Below are 12,987 nucleotides of genomic sequence, written 5' to 3'. Positions count from 1 at the left end.
GGCGGATCCTATGGAAGATTCTATGCAAGTCCAAGGGGATGTAAGGGAGGAGAGGATGGACAGGCCCAGAACCAGGGCTGCTGCCTCCAAACCCTCAGCTGCACAGCGTCCTTCTCAAGCCATGGTCAGGGACGAACAAAGAAGGCAACGGGCACTAGAAAAGCACATTGCCAGAGTGGAAAGGTAGGCCCAATTCATCAGGCCCAGTCCACCCAATAGTTCTGATAGATCCAGATCCCCAGTCAGGTCTGGCTCCCACCTTTCTGGTTCTCCTGCCAGGGGTTTCAGCCCTTCTCCTTCTGTTTCCCCTGCTAGGCCACTCAGGCAAGCTAGACATGAGATTTCACCATCCTTCCTGTTTCTCCAAGGTCAGTCAGAGAAGGCGGGGAGGACCCATTATAAGAGTCATCTTGTGATTTCTTTCCGTCTGCAAGTCTTGCTCCCCAGGCACCCCCACTGGGGCCATCAGAAGATGACTTGCATGAATTATAACTGCTTCCTGAGAGTATCAAGAATCTCATCTCCTTAGCCATTACCAAGGGCATACCCACAGGCCTCTCCCAACAGGAATGTGCCCTCCTAGCAAGAGTAGGCCTCGTATTGATCACCAGACTAGACATTCTACTTCTGCTTCTTGTAGGCAGGACAGCATCAGACCTCCGTCCCCATCGGTAGTCAGTGAAGGCTCCATTCTGGGGGAGGAGGCTCAACACGACATGGAGTTTTCAGAGGATGAGGACTCTGTTCCTCCTGATCCTCCGTCCTTTCCTGGTCTTTTCTCTCCACCTATGTTCAAGACCCTCCTACACAAGGCAAAAAAGATCACCAAAATTGGGACAGGAGACCCGACGGTGTCTCAGCGTAGGGATCTAACTTGGCCGTGTTCGCCAACACGGCCGCCAACAAGGAGATTCCTGACCCTCCTTTGTTCCTAGAGGTGGTTAAGAACCAATGGACCCACCCTTCAACTTTTCCCAACCCTGGGAGTAATGCTTGCTGCTTCTACAACATGGAGCAGGCCTTTTCCCAGGTCCTGTAGCTTCCGGCCATAGACACCCCGATTGCTGCTCTGGTTTCTTCTTCTTCTGTAGTGATAGGGGATGTGGCAGATAAATTAAAACCAGAGGATAAGCGTGCAGAACTTACGTTAAGTAAGAATTTCAACGGTTGCACATGGACGATTAAATCCACTGCAGTGGCCTCATACTTCAATCATTCCACCATTATGTGGTTCCGTCAATTGCAGGAATACATTCCTGTCCAGGACGAGCATCTCCAGCAAGATAGCACCAAAATTATTGCTGCCACTCAATTTTTTGCTGATGCCACTGTGGATTCCGTTAAATTTGCATCCCGAGCACTTGCTATCTGACTTCCAGACAGCTTCTTTGGCTGTGCAGTTGGCAAATAGACAATAAGGCGAAATGGAATGGTGGCAGCTCCATTTTCTGGCACTAATCTCTTTGGGGAATCCCTAGACCCAATCCTCATAGAGAATAAGGATAAGAAGAAGGTCCTACCCTCTAATGCAATGAAACAGGACACTCACCCAACTTCTTTCCGCAGGCCCTCCTACAGGGCACCCGAGTCTGATTATCAACACAGGTATGCCCCCTATAGGGCTGACAGACAACCTCATCGGCCTTTTTACCAGGATAGGGGTAGATACCAAGGACAGTCCAGGCGGGGGCGACCGCACCTTCCACAGGGGAAAATGACTCCAAACCGAGTCTTTCCATGGCGGCCGCCTGGAACTTTTCGCGGATCAGTGGGACCGGATAACCTCAGATGCATGGGTCAGTTCCACCGTCAGGTACGACCTCCATCTGGAGTTTCTCTCCCCTCCCCTGACTTTCTTCAGGACCTTCCCTTGGTCCCGAGACCTGGAACGTCACCAGCTGATGAATCTAGCCATTCAACATCTGCTGGACATCCGGGCGATAGAACGGTTCCGAGGGCAGAACACAGGTTGGGCCATTACTCCAACCTATTCGTGGTCCCGAAGAACTTGGGGTGGTGGTGGTGGAGAGAGATCCTGGACCTGAAGTGTCTCAACACCTACCTAGTTTACAGGCGCTTCAAGATGGCCTCCTTCAGGTCCATTTTCCTGGGGATCCGGTGGGGGGATATCTGGCATCTGTAGACTTAACAGAAGCCTACCTTCACATCCCAATCCTGCCAGCCCATTGCAGATTTCTCCAGTTTTCCCACAATGGGCGACACTTTCAATACAGGGACCTTCTCTTCGGCCTAGCCTCAGCCCCACGCACATTCACCAAGGTCCTGGCGGCATTGGCGGCTCATCTGTGAGCCTCCCCAGTGAGATTCCAATGCTACCTAAATGTTGTGCTCGTTCAGGCCCAGTCTCACTCACAAACTGTCCACGACCTAAATCGCACCATCCAGACATTACAGGCCCTGGAATTTTCCGTCAACTTTCCCAAGAATCACCTTCTGCCCATAATGAGAATCCTCCATCTCAGAGCAATAATAGACTCGGTTGCCGGACTGGTCCAACTTTCCACCGAACATCTCACCAACCTCCAGTTGCTGTCACATCACATCCTCACAAGATGGTCAGTTTCCATCCTGACCTTGGCCCGCTTGTTGGGCAAGATGGTGTCATGTATAGGGATAGTGCCCTGGGCCTGCCTTCACGCCCAGCCATTGCAGTGGGCTCTCATTCTGTATCAATGTCGGGACTTCGTCTATCTCTGAGGTGGTGGCTATCTCTGGCTCTCTGACGGGGGTCGACAATTTGGGAGCCGGATTGTCTTACGATCACTACGGACACGAGTTTATATGGCTGGGGCCCCCTAATGAACTCCAAGCTGGCGCAGGGTCATTGGACAATCTCAGACCTGCGCCACAATATCAATTGGCTGGAGCTGAAAGCAGCTTGCCTGGCCCTCCTTCACTTCCAGGACTCAATCGTCAATTGTCATGTGCTCCTCCTGACAGACAATGTAGCCAGAAAAGCACACATAAACCATCAATGGGGTACCCACTCCAAGGGTCTCTGGCTGGAGGCACTGAAGCTCAGCTCCTGGGTGAAGAAGTACCTGGCATCAATAATGTCATCTCAGGCATGGCCAACCATCAGGCCAATTGGCTGAGCCGCGCAACAGTTGACCACACTAAGTGACAACTCCACCCCAAGCAATTTGTCATCGATTCAGCATCCCCCTGGTGGACTTGTTTGCCAGCCCGGCAAATGCTCAACTGCTGAGATTCTTCTCTCGCTTCCCGGCCCGGAACACAGAAGGGACAGATGCACTCAGGAGCAGATTGTCAACCGGCCTGCTCTATGCCTTTCCCCCTCCCTCTAATCCTGGGGACCCTGAGGAAGGTAATGGTAGAGAGGGCACACATCATTCTGCTGGCTCCATATTGGTACAGACGTTCCTGGTTTGTGGACCTTGACCAGCTGTCCATATCTCCCCCGTGGAGGATTCCTCAGGAGGAGATCACCCTGTGCCAGGGGGTCCTGATACACCCGGAGCCAAACTGGCTCTACTTGACCTCCTGACACTTGAGCGGAGCCTCCTGAGGGACACAAACTTGTCTTCACATTGGCATATGCAGGGTTCTCCAACAGGTAGCAGCCGCCCCTCCCTCGGGATCTTAATGGCCCGCCCTGGGACTGAGCTTGAGTACGTCCCAGTGGTGACCCTCCCTCAGTTCTACTGGAAAAGGAATGTTGGTCCTTACCTGGGAACCACAGGGAATGGTGGAGCATTAAAAGAAAATTCCCTCAGTCTTTGGACCAATCCAGCTTTGAGAATACCCAGTGGTGACCCCTCCCTCTGTTCTACTGAAAAGACATGCTCCGGTAAGGACCAATGTTCCTTCTATAAAGAACTTGCAATATATTATCAGCAACAAGTAGCCTAGTTTTCATCTGTAGTTTAAAATTTGATCTGACCAAATGAAATATATAATAGCAACTTATATAACATTCAGTTATGAGTGATATCTCTCTGCGTGTTATGTTATAAAGTAAGCACACACACACACACACACACACACACACACACACCCCTGCTAATTAACTTTTATTGTGATGTCTTGAAATAAAACACAAGAGCCCTATTGGATCAGAGGTGGGTTGCTAATCTTTCTACTATTAGTTCAGGGGCATGTACGCATGACGATTCCATACATACGCAGAAGTATCTGGGTGGGTGATCCGAGCCTCATGCTACTGCTACTACTGGTTCGGCTGTAACCCACCCCTGCTACAGATCCAACTGGATTCTAAAAACATTCTAACCATATTTACTATATTTTAGTTTTCAAATCCACACCCTTCCCAGCACATGGATTTTAACAATAAGTCTCTGCTGATTTACTGTGTTTTGACCCCAAAAATAAGTGGTCGGCCTTATTTTTTGGGAGATCTTATTATTTTTGAGTGCTGGAGGTGGCGAGCGTGGTCACCTCATGGTTGCTGCTGTGTTGCAATATTTTTGGAGAGGGCTTATTTTTGGGAGAGGGCCCCTTTTTAGTGCATGAGCTCAAAAGCCCAATTTGGCTTATTATCCAGGGAGGTCTTATTTTCGGGGAAACAGCGTATATTTTGATAAAACCATGAAGTGGAGCAGCTATTTTGCAAAATGGTAAAATTAAAATTGTCTCCCTGATTACAGAATTTAATAAAACAAAACAAGAATTCTTGTGTGGTTTTGTCCTCTATAGATAAATCAAAGAGTTTATATTCATTCTATAGTTAACTCTTTAGAAATAATAATGCTCCCAAGTGCATAAAACATATTTTATCTCTTTAGTTTAAGCATTACAAGATCTCTTCTAAATCTTAAACCCTAAATCCTAACATTTGAGTAAAGGTTCATTATAAGCATAACATTATTATGAAGTTGTGGCTGTATTTCTCTGTATTTGGAACAGCAGCCCTTTTGAAGATACTTACAGCTCCCATTCTTCAAATGTGCTGAAAATCTCTTAAAACCTGGCTCGGTTTCCAGTATCTGTGAAATCCATGGCAATTTTTCTTGTTTCTGAGTATTTATGGGGTTTTGTTCAGATGGTCATGATTCTTTTATATTATGTATTTGTTCAAATAAGGTAAGCTGTCCAGAGTCTTTTCGGAATTGGGCAGTCTCAAAATCCAATAAACAAAACCAACCAACTAACCAACAAATCATAGTTTAAAGAAATGTTTTACATAATAAGACTTAGTTGCTGTTGTACAAGCATAAAATAATCTAGCTTGATTATTTTCTTACTTGACTATTTATCTACTGCTTACTCAGTAACTGCTCACTTAATTTTAATTTGTTTCTCTTCTAATTGCAGCTCAGAGCTGTGGAAGATTTATCTTAAATTATATATCCTAAAGTATCCTAAACTATGTACACCTAGTTTTTGTGCATGTGATAACTGATACACATACTAATTTGCCAAACAGTCCTATTTCTAATTATACAGAAGCAACAACTATATAGATCATTCTGTATAGAATAGTAAGAGTTGAAAGGGACCTTGGAGGTCTTCTAATTCAACACCCCGCCCAAGCAGAAAACCATATATCATTCTGGACAAGTGACTGTCCAGTATAGACAAATGGCTGTCTTAAGTATGCATTGAATGAAACAAAATTGAAAGTAATAATAGTGATTGTGAAAGTTTTCAGCTAATATTACTTCCTGTACTTGAATGATTTATAGTCCAAGAAAACACATAGTTTTGACAAGCCAAACATGTGGCTGTTATTTGAAAGAGTTTGAATTTAGCATTAGCTGAATATGCATTCAGCTCTACACTTAGGAAAGAAAACTGAAAGCAGTAACGGAGCAACCTGGCATATATAATTTAAAATGTCTGGAGAAAAACTATTTCTAATTGTATTTGCTAAATAATAAAATTAGTAAAGGTTTACTGCATAGGAAATTTCTAGGTTTGTAAGGGCTTAAAATTAATTTGGATGATTTATATTAATATGCTAGTTTAGAATGAGGAATGTAGCAATCTGAACCAGATGAGAATTGCCTATACTAGTTCATGCCTTTTAAAATGATAGACTTCTGTGAATTTTAGTTAGGAAATGGTATAAAGAATACCGTTTTTATTAGATGATTTACCTCTAAAGTTCCTGGCACATGACGATAACAGGATATGACAAATACAGCCTTGAGAATTTCCTCTAGAATTCTAGAGAGGGATTTCCAGTAAGACTTGCTCATTTTTTTCTCAAATGTCTGGCTGATCACTTGAGGGTGACATATGGTAGAAACATGCTTTGAGGGACAAGCCTCCTGTATGGCAAACAGTACCATGCAAAACAGACAGATGGTGGCTTATTCAACCTTGGAAAGTTGTTTAATCCTACGTACTGGCAAAGCCTAAGTATAGAGAGACAGAGAGAAAGCTGTACAACCTTAATGGCATCTGAAGCAAAGATGTGATGAAAATTCTCACAAATAGCTTTTTACTTTATAACAATGTTACTCTGATATAATCAAATATAATAATCCTGACTGTTTCAAAATATATATAGTAAATAGCAGCAAATACAGTCTGTTGTTTGAAATTTATTTTAAAATTGCACATTTGAAAAGACATTAATTTGAATTGTTCAATTGCTTAGGAGAGGGATGCAATTTTAAGTCTATTCTCATTTATTTGTTTGCTAATTATACTTTCCTTTTTCCTAGTCTTTAATATTTAGTATATTTTTTCTTTGGATGGTTGATCATGTACTATCATACATAATGTATGCAACTGCATAGATGGATTTTCTCCATAACAATCTATCCCTAACTTGGTTTTTTTCCATCTTTAATGGTACACCCACCACCATTGCAACAGAGTCTGTGCTGATGGCCATCTTCTTCTCTTTTCTTCTATCTTCTACCAGCATCATCACTTTCTTTAGAGAATGAGGTCTTTATATACAGGTAGTCCTTAACTTTCAACCACAATTGGGACCAAAATGCTAAGTGATACAATTGTTAAGTGAGTTCGCCTGATTTTATGAGTTTGTTTTGCCATGGTTGTTAAATAAATCCAATTTCCCCCCATTGAATTTGCTTGTTGGAAGGAAGATCAGAAAGACCCTGGGACTTTGCAATCATAGTAAATACATGCTGGTGCCAAGCGTCTGAATCACAATCACTTGACTATGGGGATGCTGTGAAAATCATAAGTTGAAGAACTGGTTGTAAGTCACTTTTTCCAGTGCCATTGCAATTCCAAATAGTCATTAAGGGAATGGCTGTAAGTTGAAGACTACCTGTAATGTGTCCAAAGTAGGATAATTTGAGCGTGGTCATTTGTACCTTGAACTAGAACTCAATGTTGATTTATACAATAATCCACTTGCTTGGTTTCTTGGTTGCCCAGGTAGTCTTAGGATTCTTCTCCAACACCAAAGTTTAAAAGCACCAATACTCTTTCTATCCTGCTTCTTCATTCCTTGTAAAATACGTAATAAAATACGTAATATTCTACTGTATGCAGAATAACATAAAATTTTGAAATGTATATAAAAACAGTAAAAAATACGTGTTTAATTAAAAAGTGTTTAATTTTTTTGAATTATTTTTAAATATTTAAAAAACCTGGGTACTGAAAACTATTACTTCTTTACAATTATGACATAATTATTAAGAATAATAATTAGTGAAAAAGTCAAATAGATCTTTATTCCCTTGTTTAGAAAAATGTACTATTTTTATCCTCTGAGCAGTTGTTAATTTGTCTTGAAAGTCCATATTTCAGCTGAGATCACAATAGAGGTTTATCAAGGTCTTGCTGGAGAAGAATTCTTGGAAATTTAAAACAATTTTGTCTGTTTCTCTCCACAGAATAACTGAAATTACTGGCTGAACAGGCTTCCTGAATCTATTGTGGTGAGTAACACAATTTGCATGCTTTTTATATATATATTAAAAATATTTTTATTTTTATATATTTTTATATATTTTAAATATTTTAATATATTTCTATGGGGAAAAACTATCTCATAATTTTTATTTTAAGTTGCTGCATTTCTATCAATGACATTTTTCTGCCCCCTCGTCAATAGTGTCTTCTTCTAAGCACTACCAAATTATACATTAGAAATGATGTGCTAAGTTTAAAAAAAAATGGTTATTTTAGTGGAAGTAATATGCAACATTTTAATATTTAAAATGAAAAATGTATAATATCCATGTGTCTTTTGATAAAATCAGAATATATACTGTACATACAATAGATTTACAGAAATGTACATTCTAACTTGCTAATTCAGCTAAATTATCTGAATGAATATAAATGAGTAAAACTATAAATTACCAATAAAATATAGCAAAGGTATAATAAAAAACCCATTAATGCTATAAGCTTGGCTTTAGCTTATAATAATTAAACTGAACTAGATGACTCATGACCTTTTGGCTCATTGTTTCAAAGATATTTCCTTGCCAGATTCCTCAATGCCTTCAGCAATGATAGAGTTTCTAATGTACTTGAAAAGTTTTTTAAAATTCAGGGAGATATTCAGAGATATATCTACTATATATTCAGAGGTATATTTATTCATATAAATATTGTATTATATAGCACAGGAAATGTTTCATAACATATTATAATCTGTTTTATGATAATTTATGCCAATTTCAATTCTATGGGAGTCATTTTGGATGCATTCTGTTCGCCCATTTGATGTACCTGGGTTAAAAAAAATTGCCCTATGATGCACCACTTTGCCCAATTAAAGGTTACATTAAAAAAGTTTTAGTAGTATAGATTACTATGTAGATGACAGGTAGTATATGTTACCATTAGGTAATCCGTTTTTTTGGATATAGAAATAATTAACTGGCTGTAGTTCTACTCCAACTTTTTTCCCCAATTCTTCATTTTTTTGTGAAATCACCCTATCTGCCTAAAATGAAGACAGTATTATTTTCTCCATGCCATTAACAAAGAAACAAAAACTCTCCAACTATGAATAACATATTACAAAATGCACTGACAGTCAATGTAGTAAAGAAGTTAAGATATTGGTCTATGCCTGGGGAGCCTACAAAGATCTCCCTTTGATCACAGATCTCATTAATCACTTGTTAGTCTCTTCAATATCCAGTGCATCTCACAAGACTGTAATGCCAATAAGATAACCATATTGCATGATGATATTAACATCAGAAAACAATCATCCTCAGTTGGATACTAGTTAACTTTAAAAGATCCAGAAGAAGCTCAAGAAAATGCTGGGCAGATGGTGGATATGGCTCAAATCAAAGATACAGGATTAACTGCAAATGATTTGTGTATTGAAGCAGTTGGAAAGCAGCTGAAGATGCCTTCATCCTGTGATAGATTGATTTGGGCTGATTTTGATTATATCTATATTTACTGCACGGCTATAGGTATAGCTATATATTTTTACTTATATTAGACTACCATAATAATAACAAAACATTGAAATGTTGTGAGATCATTCATGACTGTGATTTCAGTAATTCAGTAATAAGTAAGTTTGGTAATATTTTGTTCTTCAGGTGACCATGGAAAATATGTAATCAAAGCTGAGTAGCATTTATGGCTACTGGCTTGTTTGGTGAATATGATTCACTTTATTTAAACTTGATTTATTTTGCGGGCTACTACAGGTTAACTTATATCATGAGTGTTTGTGTGTGCATGTACGCTCATACATTGGAATGATTGGCTGCTTTGTTATTCACATTTGCAAAGTGATCTACTTAGGTTTTCAAAATACCTAATAAAGATCAAAGGCAACACTATTCCAATAAGGTTTTCAATTATAGTTGCCCATAGTTGCCCATAGGGAACTATTGTCAACTAATGTCAACTATTTTTAATTTGTCTGTGGCAAAAGCCAACAATACAAAACTCAACACATTTCATTTCCAGTTATAGTCTTATATAAAACTAAAGTAAAGTTCCATTAAAAGATGGCATTGCAACAACTTCCTAGTTGCTTTGCCTATTTTTCTTCTCTGAAGAGTTTTGGGACAAAATTAGGGCCTTCCACATTGCTGCAAACAGAAGAGGAACAATATTAAAAAAAGAAACAAAACCAGCAACTCTGAAAAGTAGTGGAGCTCTGTCTCCAGGGAACATTTCAAGGAACAGGCGTCATCTTCAGACGCAGACCTGGCAACTCTGTTATATTTCAAATTGCTTTTCAAGGACACAAATATAACAGAAACGGAAAATTATTTCTGGCTTACACTATCCAGTCTACAGACTAAGTTGCCTCTTTCTCATTGTAGGCTATAAAAAAGATTTCCATCAAATTGATTTGCTGCACACTTTGGTGGCCACAAACTTCTCTTAAACACTTGATTCCAAAAGACATATATTTCCACGTCCACAGTCTGCTAGATGAAATGTTTGACACATACAGCACTTAGGATACAAGCCCGCTGTTTGTAGAAATAGATTGTCTGCCTCAAAATAGAGAAAAGGTTTCATTGCTTCTAGGAAAAATGAACATAAGTGTGATTCTTGGACATTCTGATGAAATAACAAGCCCATACCAAACATAAACCTTTTCTTCCCTTCTATGACGGGGAATTGATCATATGAACATAAATCAAAGCTGACAAATTGATTTGCAAATGTGTATACAGTTAATGTTCATACAGGCATAGTACATAATGCAGGGGAATATTTTAATTCTTCTATAGCCTTTGTAAAAGATTGTCATACAATACCTTTTTGTCTTATATTTGATATCTAATGTTCTATGATGTATTATAGCGATTACTCTCTTGACCAGTTATCAAAAAGTAGGTCAAAAAAGTTGATTGAGCTTTCATCAATTAAACTAAGCTTCCCTGATATCTGGAAATTTCTTCCTCACTTTGGAATCTGATATGAACTGCATTGCCTATTTATTTATTCCTTTTTTAAATTCACCTTGGTCTGCTTGCTTTATGAGTAGAGCAAGTATTTTATTGACGTCATGTTTCCAGTTCTTGAAGAAGCGTAGAAGTGCAGAAATTTTAACTATGAGAGCAGCTAATGTTCTATAGCTGAATACATACCATATCTGATATTATACATATAGTTTAAAAAATCGAAGAAGGAAAGAAGCTAAAGACTAAAATAATGCAATTCAGATTGTGTGCCATATTGTTGATTAGGAACAATGAATGACACATTGCTACTCTAGTACTTCCATACTTAATTTCAATATTAAGTCTTGATAGTTTAGGGAAATAAATGCTTGGAACAAAGCCCACAAATATTTTCTGGCATGTTAATGCTGTTATTGGCTGGAATTCTAAGCAATATTCTAATCAGGAAAAGGAAGTAATTTCTATCACTTCAGATTTTAACCTTTCTCACAGGATTCTGTTCCCAGATTTCTCAAATCTATAAATAAAGCTGTATGTTTTCAGGTGCAAGGGGAACAGGGGCTCCATTACATGGTAATGAAAACTATTCTAACTGTGGAAAAAAAATCAGGACCCCCAAAACTGTAATTGAAAATTATTTGGGAGAGGGCAGTCCAATCGTGTGTGCCATCCAATTGTATTATACACAGACAGAATGTTAAAAAGTTATGATATTTATGTAGTTACTTACCAAGCAAATCAAATATATATTAAAGTAACCAAAATATCTTCACAATCCCCAAGGCATGTCACAACTTTTGAGCACCCCTAATGTTTGGAAATTGAAAGTTGAAATATTTAACATGCCCCAAATTGGGTAGTATATGCTGAAAAGTATTAAGGAAGAGGAGGAATGGACCCAAGCTAAAACTGCTTTTGGCAGGGCTCAAACATTAAGTTAAACCACATTGTGATGTCTTTGATTTTGACTTGACATCATATTTAAATCCAATCTTTCTGGATGAAAATCATGCTTTATGTGTGAATCCATGTTTTGGAATTTATTTAAAAATACAGTTAATGCAGTAATAGCGTAGTGTGATTTCGTTGATAACAGTTTGCTGGGAAAATAGTCACCTAACTAGTAGTATTAAGAGATACTTTTTCTTTTAGAGTTTTCTTTATTTACCAATGTCCAAAAAACTTTTGTTAAAAATTTCTATATACGGTTGCCCTGATGAAGTAGCCTACAAGGAAAAGAGACACCCCCCCACCCAAAAAAATGAAGGAAATTTTAGAAGAATTCAAACTGTCATTTCTGAAAAAGATAGCTTAACCCTTTTTCTTATTACTTCTTTTTAAAATTGGTATTTAATGGAGATTATATTCTGCTTTGGTATTTTCCTCCAATATTAAGAAAAACAGGAAAATGATGGTTTTAAAAAGAAATTATAAATAATATCTGCATCTTTTCCACTTAATCCTATTCTGACTAAGGTAGAAAAACACAATAATCGTGGGTGGTCAAGAAAAATTACATCATTCCCATCTTGATTACACTGTTTTTATCAGCTTGGAAACATATTTTTTTAATTAAAACAAATATAGATTTATTTCCCATAACATAGAAATCGCTATGCACCAAGAGTACAAGTAATGATACAAGGCTGGAAGGAAGACAATTTCATAGATTAGAGTTTCTTGAAGTGTGGTCCTAGGACCTCCTGGGACACCTCAAAATCAGAATTATTTGGCAGATAGTGAAGATAATAACAAAAATTTAAAACAGTACTCTCACTGTTTTTTCATTTGTTAAAAATAAAGTTGTTTTTCAAGAAATATATTTATGTATATCTAATGGGTTTTAATGTGGTTTTTACATGATTCATTTAATAATAAATATTCAATGAATCCATCAGTTTTAATGTTTTATATGGCAAATATTGATAAATATAATCCATACACACTCTTTTGGTGTCTTCCATATTTTTTTTTTAAAAAAGGAAGAGGTTCTGAGAGCAAAACTTTAAGAAACATTGACATTTGAAACAGTGTTTTAAGGGAGTTTTTAGTGGTAGGAACCTTCGTATTTCACTAGGAAGGATGCAACAATTGCATCAACATTTTACAAGCACTATTTAATAATAATGATTACGTTATAACTTTAAAC

At 38.4% G+C, this 12,987-nt stretch overlaps 1 protein-coding gene across 1 annotated transcript in view; it reads left to right on the top strand.

Annotated features, from left to right (window-relative positions):
- Positions 1-12,987, top strand: part of LDLRAD4 (low density lipoprotein receptor class A domain containing 4) — a 296,905-nt gene that overhangs the window by 50,772 nt on the left and 233,146 nt on the right. The window contains 1 exon segment of the mRNA XM_032223037.1: positions 7,827-7,871. The gene's annotated coding sequence lies outside the window, so the exon portion shown is untranslated.

Source organism: Thamnophis elegans, chromosome 8, assembly GCF_009769535.1.
Source record: "Thamnophis elegans isolate rThaEle1 chromosome 8, rThaEle1.pri, whole genome shotgun sequence".
Lineage (NCBI taxonomy): Eukaryota > Metazoa > Chordata > Lepidosauria > Squamata > Colubridae > Thamnophis > Thamnophis elegans.
Note: the sequence above shows the minus strand (reverse complement) of the source record. Positions and strands in the feature narration are given on the sequence as shown.